Below are 9,118 nucleotides of genomic sequence, written 5' to 3'. Positions count from 1 at the left end.
CACACACACACACACACACATATATATATATATATATATATATATATATATATATATGAGATATTAATATAGATTGTTTTCATGTAAGTAAGTATATGTAATATTTATCACACCCAAATCTGTATTTAATGTATTAACTTTCTTCCAAGGGTGTTTTCTCCCCTCACCTCTATTCTGAAACTTAATTACTATACTTCTCAGAATTTAATTTATCATAGTAAAATTTAAAAAAAAAAAAGGTCAATATAAGTGGAAGACGTTAACTTGAACTAGGACTCCCACTAATCCCACTAAGAATTTAGTTTATCATAGTAAAATTTAAAAAAAAAAAAAACAGGTCAATGTAAGTGGAAGAGGTTAACTTGAACTAGGACTCCCACTAAGCTTACAGAGAAGAAGATTTATAAAACTATCACTCATCTTTTTAATTTCATGGAATGCACCCCGACCATTCTGTCTCCACCCCTTCCAGGTCTCCTCCCCCTCACCTTCCGCTGAAGTACCTTCTTTCCCATTATTTGCTCTTCAGGAAAGAATAGGCGGAGAGATTGTTGCCTCTGAGAGATGATGGTCTAAGAGGACACAAGTAGATGCAATTAGAAAGACAAAAACATATTGAGGGTGGACTTACAGAGAGGATTCAGATTTGTGTCTTAAATCACCATTAATGTGGAAGACAGATCCAAGTATGATAGCTTGAACTTTTAAAACTGACTTAATTCTTGTTTATATCCCTTCTTTCTTTATGTACATGGACTAACTGTACAAATGAATTAGATCTATTATTTTCATCCACAAATAGATAGCACAATACATATATATATGTTCACCCTTTCTAACGCTTTCGTTTCCCCTAACTTTCTGACCCTAAACCCCTTCCTACTAAAATCTCCTTAACCTTCAGATCATTTGTCCCCTGAATTTCTGTTTCAGTTAGGATATTCAATACTTGTCTTTATTTTTTGCTCTTATTTTTCTTCACATAGTATGCTATAGTCCTATCAATTTTCCTTCACGTACATACTATTTATCAGCACAATTTTATCTCTACTTTTACCCCTATACCTATATCTATATATAAGGTGAAGATATTTATACAGTATTATATATACATGTATGTACATATATATGTTTTACATATTTTGTTATATATTTATTTTTATATAATTTTCTTTATCCATTTAACATTTGTATTTTCTACTTTGTTGTACATGTTGACAAGATTAATTCTTTATCTAACATACTGAAAATAGTGCTACAGTAAATATGAGTATAGAGTTATCAGTCATAGGTTTTCTGACATCCTCTTTTTGGATATGTATGAATGAGTAAATAAGGTGGAATAGATATTATTTGTATGCTATTAATTTTCTGAAGGATCTTCATGTTGTTGTTTTTTTGTAATATGTGATTTAATTCTCCAATAAGTGAACTTGGTCTTAGTCTTTTTTTTAGGTAGAAGATTTCTGATTACTGTCTCTATCGCAGTGGATGGCAAGGTTCTGTTTAAATTATTTATTGTATCTTCATTATATTATCACATTTCCAAAGTAGCTATACTACTTACATGTTGATCAACAATGTGTAAATCCTTCCCCATTCTGCATCTTTTCAGTATTTTTTATTTTATAAAATCCAATATCATTTTTGAATTTTTTATTTTCTTTTTATTATATAAAATTATTATTAATAGAGAATAGTTTTACAATATACTTGGGACACTTTCACACCCTTGTCAATTGTATTTGCGATACACTACTCTTTCTTACCCTCACAACTTTGTGTTATTTTTATTGATTCCTATTTGGTCTGCCCATATATTCTTGGATATGTGGCTTTTTTTCTGGAGTATGGTCAACCAATCTACTGTTACATATTTAAAAGAATTAACTTTCCCTTTCCCAGCTGCTACCAACTGCTACTAAGACCTTGACTAAGGGTAGGAATTCATATCCTACTCCCAAATTCATAGTCTGATTTGGTCTTCTTGAATTTGCATACATCTTCTGCATGCTGTCATAACTGCTGTGAGTTGATTTGCACAAGAGGCATTAATCTATTTGTATGAAAGTAAATCATTAGGAGTCATAAAACTTTTTTCATTTAGCCAAATAAGAGTAGAATGTTTTCCACAATGTCTATTATTAGGCTATAAACAGATTCTTGGTCCTACAATGTTATCAAGTATGTGTTTATACCAATGACATTAGATTTAACTCCAATCAAAAAGCAGTTGGTTGTTCTCACGATGTTCATGTCACTATTGATCAGTGGGCATATCTCCTGATGATTTTTCTCCTCTATTGCAATGCATAAGACTTTCTGCTTTATGCAAGTTAGTTTATAGTATAAAGTTTTCAGATAATTTTCCATGTTACACTAGTAAACACACAGTGTGTTAGACAATAATGTCTTATTGTCATGTTCTGCATTCTGAAGGATAAAGAAAAGCATAGGCAATAGCCTGTAATGTTCAGAAGTGTATAAGACTGCCTCACCAGTCACAGAAAATATAAATCATAATGAAATAAAAATATTTACAAAGCCGTACAATCCTATGTGATAGTGGCAGTAATTAGAAGTCTCCTATCTAAAAAATATAAAACAAGACCAAATGCATGCATTTGAGAATTAAATCACTTCCAAAGGAGAACAACAATACTCCTCAAAATATAATACAAAATAGAATTTGAAGGAAATTTCTGTATTCTTTTTTGAAGCCAGTATTTTCTGAAATTAAATACAAAGATCCATTTCCTCTAAAAGAGCATGTACCAAAATCCTAGATGAACACGGACACAAAAATTCTCAATTAAATAATCCCAAAATACATTAAAAGCACAAAAAAGTATATATTACTCTATCATGTTTGCTACATCCCAGAGGTACAGGCATGGCTCAACATACGGTAATCAATAAATTAAACTACCATGTAAAGTGATTGAAATACCAAAACCAATTGATTATCTCATTAGATATAGTAAGACCACAGTGACCAACTAGATAAATAGGAATTAACAATTTATGATTTTTGTTTTTCTTATGAATAGTCATAATAGACTTCTTCATATATTTCTTGGCTGTTTATATCTCATCTTTTTATAAGTTACAATTTATTGATAATTTTGGTCAGTTGTATTGTATTATAATTTGAATCTGAAATGTCTCCCACAGGATTAAATTTACAATACTAGTTCCCCAAATGGTGGCACAATTTTAGAAGACTATAAGACTTTTCAGGAATGTGTCATGTTAGAATTACAGTAGTAGGAATTGGCACTTTAAAATTATACTATTCTTCTGTTCTTGAATCCTTTTCCTGGACTCTAACGATGTAAAAAGCTTCAACCACATGCTTTCACTGCAATGTACTAAGGTAGTCTTCTACTTTTTCTGTGCTGTGAATTTCTAAGTCCTTTTATGAGCATGACTCAAAATATATTAATATTGGAGATAGAAAAATTACTCAGCAGTTAAGGTACATATTGTTCTTGTAACAGATATAAATTTAGTTCCCAAAACTAACTCATATTGGAAAGCCAAAAAATATTTTTAATTTCAGATCTACAATTATCAATACATCTGGCATGCATGGGTAGGTATACAATGTACACATCACCCCCCTCATTTTCACACAAACGCACACTCACACACACTCAAACACACACACACACACACACACACACACACACACACACATATATATATATGTATATATGTATATTTAATTATATATGCATATATTTATATAACTTCTTACCTTAAGTTGCTATTATGTTATTTTCACAGCCACACAAGAGTTATTAATACAGAAAATACACCAGTAACACCAAAATGTAGCGACATTGGTATAAATAACACCATACTATCATGATCTTAGGTCTTTAAAATTGGTTTATAAGGAGAACTTGAAGAAAAATTGGAGATTCAAGTTTAGAGAAACTCTACAATATCATAAAGCTAGTTTTGTGACAAATTCTGGTAAAAGTCAGAAGTCCACAATATTGGATAGATAAAATGAGGTTTGAGTTTTCTCCCAAGTACAGATTCCTTTAATTAACAGAAGTTACATTAAAAAATGATACACAAGAATATGCATGACATTTTTATTAGATATTTTCTTTATTTACATTTCAAATGTTATTCCCTTTCCTAGTTTCCTCTCCAAAATTTCCCTATTCCCTTCTACTCCCCCTGCTCACCAACCCACTCCTGCTGCCTGGCCATGGCATCCCCCTATACTGGTGCATATAACCTTCAAAGGACCAAAGCCCTCTCCTCCCATTGATGACTGACTAGTCCACCCTCTGCTACATATGCAGCTAGAGCCATGAGTCCCACCATGTGTTTTCTTTGATTGGTGGTTTATTCCCAGGGAGCTATGGGGATACTGATTAGTTCATATTGTTGTTCTTCCTTTGGGGCAGTCAACCCCTTCAGCTGCTTGGGTACTTTCTCTAGCTCCTTCATTGGGGGATCCTGTGATCCATCCAATGGATGGCTGTGAGCATCCACTTCTGTATTGGTCTTAGATGGGAGGAAGCACTCTCTTCCCCCTTGGCTACAAAACTTCCTACTATGCCTTTAACATTGCAACACTATATGGTTATCTATAAATGACTAAGCTGAATCTTAGGATGCAAGTGATTCAAAGGCTAGAGGGTAGTGGTTATATGCTCACAAACCATTACACTGGTAACTGTGTCTAACTCTAAACTGCCTAGCAATGAAACACCAGCTAACCAGTGCCTAGTCCTTTCACTATTTGGCACCAGACCTTAACATCTAGACTGTGCTTGTTTTCCAGACAGGAACTTTAGGTTCATAGGGGCCTTTATCAAGATATCAGAGAAAAGCCTACATGACAGGGTAATGTGTAGTATGTTTGAATTCTTTCAGGGTCCTCCTAAGAAGATAATGCATGAAAGACAGAGGGCAAAACATAAGCCAAAGTAAAGGGTCCAGGAATCTATAGGGACTAAGAAAAGAAAATACCTCATGAGAAAAGATACCTGGGCTATTGAACTGACCTGAGAAAGATGTTTTATGATTTGAAAATGTAAAAGTCATATCATTGGGACTGCCCAACCCTACTGAACTCAGAGGATCTGATCTTGTGTCATAGGTGCTAAGCATGAAGCTGTGGGATTTATGTTTCCATTACTATATTTTGATGATGCTTTAGTACATTTTCCACTAGAGCTTGTGGGCTCACCTGCCAAATTCTCTTGAGCAGACTTAAAGTATCAGCCTTCAAATCCAGTACCAAAACAGTTATTTAATACCAAAACAATTTAACCACTATAACACCAGTGGCATAGCTTGCCTGACAGTTCAAACTTGGTTTTTGTTGTTGTTGTTGTTGTTTGTTTGTTTGTTTGTTTGTTTTGTTGTTTTTGTTTTGCTTGATACTAACTTTGAAAGCCTATTGAATTTTCTTTTCCAGCACATTGCATAGCCTGTGAAGGCAAACCATTAGGGTTGGAGTTGCTAGTTCACTGCATTGATGTTTCCATCTTGTTCTCAAAATTTATGATGTCTTCAGCAATATGGCTTTATTACTTTGTTCTGGTAGGAAGCCCAGAGTGTTGGCATAATCTGGGTTGTTTTGGTGACCTCTGTCTATTTTCTCGCTAATAACTTATAGGAAAGTAACCCATATTTGTCATGAGACTTTTTTTTGTAGAATGTATGTCCAGTTGAAGCAATATTATGAATTTATACAGGATATCTCCATTCAAACTCTTTTTAAAATTGTGTTTGTACAATTGTATAAACTACACAGAAGATTACTGCCAAAAATATACTGTGAAGATTTTTGTATAATTTTCTTTATGTTCTTAGTTTTTGCTGAACCTACTCTCAAACTTCTACCTCACCATTTTATCTTTCATATCCCTGTTTAAACCACACCTCATTAGTATTCTATCCTTTTACTTCACATATGCTTGGTTCTCCCAAGACTTCCTTCTTGAACTGTTGAACATTTCTTGCTTCCTAGACTCTACAGACACTCATTCCAACTTAAAAAAGACAAGACTTTAAACTTTGAAATTAGGACCTGCAGGTAAGAGAGGACATATGATACCTATCATTTTTGAATCTTGGTTATTGCATACACTATATTTCTTTTAGTTATATACATTTTTCTTCATTCCATTACTTTATTTTTTTAAATGTCAATAAATGTGTGTTTGTATGTTTGTGGTGTATGTGTGTCACATTTTCTTTGTACATTTATCCATTAACAGATTCTCTGTTACAATATTAGTTTCTTTGATACTGGGTGAAATTAAAAGTTATCTTTCAGTAAAAGAGATAATATTTTGAATGGTAAACAAGGATTCCCTTTCTCTCAGGGCCACCTCTCCCTCCCTCCCTCCCTCCCTCCCTCCCTCCTCCTCCTCTTCCTCCTCCTCCTCCTCCTCCTCCTCCTCCTCCTCCTTCTTCCTTCTTCTCCTCTCTCTCTCTCTCTCTCTCTCTCTCTCTCTCCCTCTCTCTCTGCATTGAACTCAGAACCACCATCATCAACTCAGCTTCTACAGGCTCTGCCTCATCTCCTGCTACCCCTTGCCTTGTCAAAAGAGCTTTCAGTGGCCATATACTACACTGAAGTTAATTCTACTACCCTATCTGTCGGGAGGTGCTCAAGATGCCTGTGTGGACCATGGCCTGTCAGCACATTTTCTGTGGAAAATGTTTCCTGACTGCAATGAGAGAAAGTGGAATGCATTGTCCCCTTTGTTGTGTAAGTATGACTGGAAGAGAAAGAACATGTCCAGAATGGGCTTTAAGATCTTGAAAATATCATGAGGAAGTTTTTTGATAGCTTCAGATGCGGTTCAGAAAAGATTAAATTTTATTGCATGAGAGATCGCAAATCTTGTAATAAGTAGCACGATGACTTTGATGTTTCTTCTGTCATTCCAAACTTTAAGATTTCTCAAGATTCAGTAAGGAGCAGATAGGAATGAAACATCTGCATGTGATAACATAGAAGCTTTTCAAGTGGATACAAGATCTTCTGGGCATTCCACCTTGATGATATGGTTGATATAAGTATCCCTTATGTCAAGAGTCAAACATCACCAGACATTTATTGTATCACTTTAACAGTAACCACCTATTTCAGATAGTTCCTGAGAATCTTCAGCTAGGTGAGAAAACCCAGTATCATACTGTTGTGGAAATGGCTTTTTCAAGTAAACATGAGATGCATAGAGACATCTCTGCATCCTTGCTACTTACAAGAACCATCTTTAAGGAGAAGACATGAAATTACCATTTCAGTAATTTGCTGTGCACATTAATAAAAAATAATTATCTACTGTACTAGGTATTCAATTAAAGATAAAGGTGGGTCACTGGAAATGAAAATGATGAAGAAAAGAATTATGTGGTCTGGAAAATATTGTGGTTGTGGGTTCTTCTTCAAGATTCATGACTTTGTAAGACATAGGCAGTTGGCTAAGTTTCTACTACTGGGCATCATTTACCTTTTGTTGAACAGGACTTAAGACTTATTAGAAAGCTATTAATTACCAGTCAGGTATGTATGCTAACATTTCTCCCTTAGTGTTACCAGGCTGTTTTGCTGTGATGGCACACAGACATTACATCTGGGTAGGATTGATGGTCGATTCCTACTAATGGAAACTTGCATAGCACCTACTCATACCATGAAAGCTAGTCCTCAAATAAGAGACATAAAGGTCAAATCTAGCACAGGTCCTGCTTCTAAAATATATGGTGTCTTTAGCAATAGGAACTTAACTTCAACCTCTGTGAGGCAACAAATGACAAGGGCAATAACTTTTAATACTTAGTGAGTCTCTTGAACAGCACTGACAGCTCAAATGGAAGTTGCTTGTATACCGATAGCCCAGATGCGAAGATTTTATTTAAACTCTCTATGTGTGTTCCATTACATGTAGTTATATGTAGATATATGATAATATATAATAATACATCTCCTTACGGTGCTTTTCAAACATTCTTACTGCAAGTTTAGCCTCCTATATTTCTATTTTATCCTGCGTCATAGTTAAAGCACTCTGCTTTCTCATTTCTCTATTAAAATAAATTGTACCCTTGCCGGTCTGGGTGCCAGAGGCTTTCCACGGAGATCTCTCTACTCAGGCCAGGTGGGAAGGCTCCAGCCTCCAGCGGGAGAAAAGTGAGTGCAGGCAGGGAGACAAAGCCTTTGGCATGCCATCCAGGTCCGAGCCTTTCTGAACTTAGTCAGTTAGGCTTGGTCTGCAGCAAAAAGCCAACAATCCAGTGAGGAATGTGGAGGGGCTCGGGCTGGGCAGCTGGACAGCTCTGCAGGAGAGAAGGTCTCTTCCCAAGTGTTACAGCTCTTGGAACAAAGGGCTCAGACAAAGGAATGGTTCTCACATACCTTTAATTCCCTGCATGGCCCTCTCTATATACAGTACTGCCAGTGATTTAGGGTCTGACAGCAAGCCCCTCTCATTGGCTTGGACTGAGAGTTTGGGGGGAAGCCTTATTTGCATGTGGTGGTGGTGGGGCTTGGTGCTGTTCCTAAATGACTAATAGCCACGCCTCTCCTGTGGGGGGTTGTGGGGATAGTAACTCCCACAACCCCCACAGGGTCAGGGAGACATGAAAGAAGCCTCCCATCCCATGGAAGTGAATTATCACTACCGGGTCCGGGTTCAAGATCTAGCCTCTACAGGAAACCAGGCTGTCTGCGAATAGCCCATTGCCCCACAAACCCTGCTATTTCCCTCTTTATTGCTCTCTTCCGGAGCAAGGTACCCTTTTACCTGTCTATTTCTTACAGTTCCACCAGGATATATATTCACAACTGAAGAATCTGAGGTAAGAATCATAGATGAGAGCAGTTGTGACCTTTGTCTCCTGTATCTTGCTTACCTCACTCACACAATGCGATCTCTCCTAGTTCCATTCATTTACCTGTAGATTTCATGAGTTCATTTTTCCTTACAGTTGAAAATACTTCATAGAGGGTATTTGCCACTTTTTCGTTATCTATTCTTCATTTGAAGAGAATTTAGGTTGTTTGTGTTTCCTAATTAGTGTGACAAGAGCGGCAATAAGCAGGATATATCAAGCACTTCTTTGGATATAGAGT

General features: G+C 35.9%; 1 pseudogene; it reads left to right on the top strand.

Moving 5' to 3' along the window:
• The first annotated feature begins 2,893 nt into the window (after positions 1–2,893).
• Positions 2,894–7,276, top strand: LOC110322016 (annotated as a pseudogene).
• The last annotated feature ends 1,842 nt before the right edge of the window (positions 7,277–9,118 follow it).

Source organism: Mus pahari, chromosome 5 (genome assembly GCF_900095145.1).
Source record: "Mus pahari chromosome 5, PAHARI_EIJ_v1.1, whole genome shotgun sequence".
NCBI classification, from domain to species: domain Eukaryota; kingdom Metazoa; phylum Chordata; class Mammalia; order Rodentia; family Muridae; genus Mus; species Mus pahari.
This window is presented reverse-complemented; position numbering and strand designations above follow the sequence as displayed.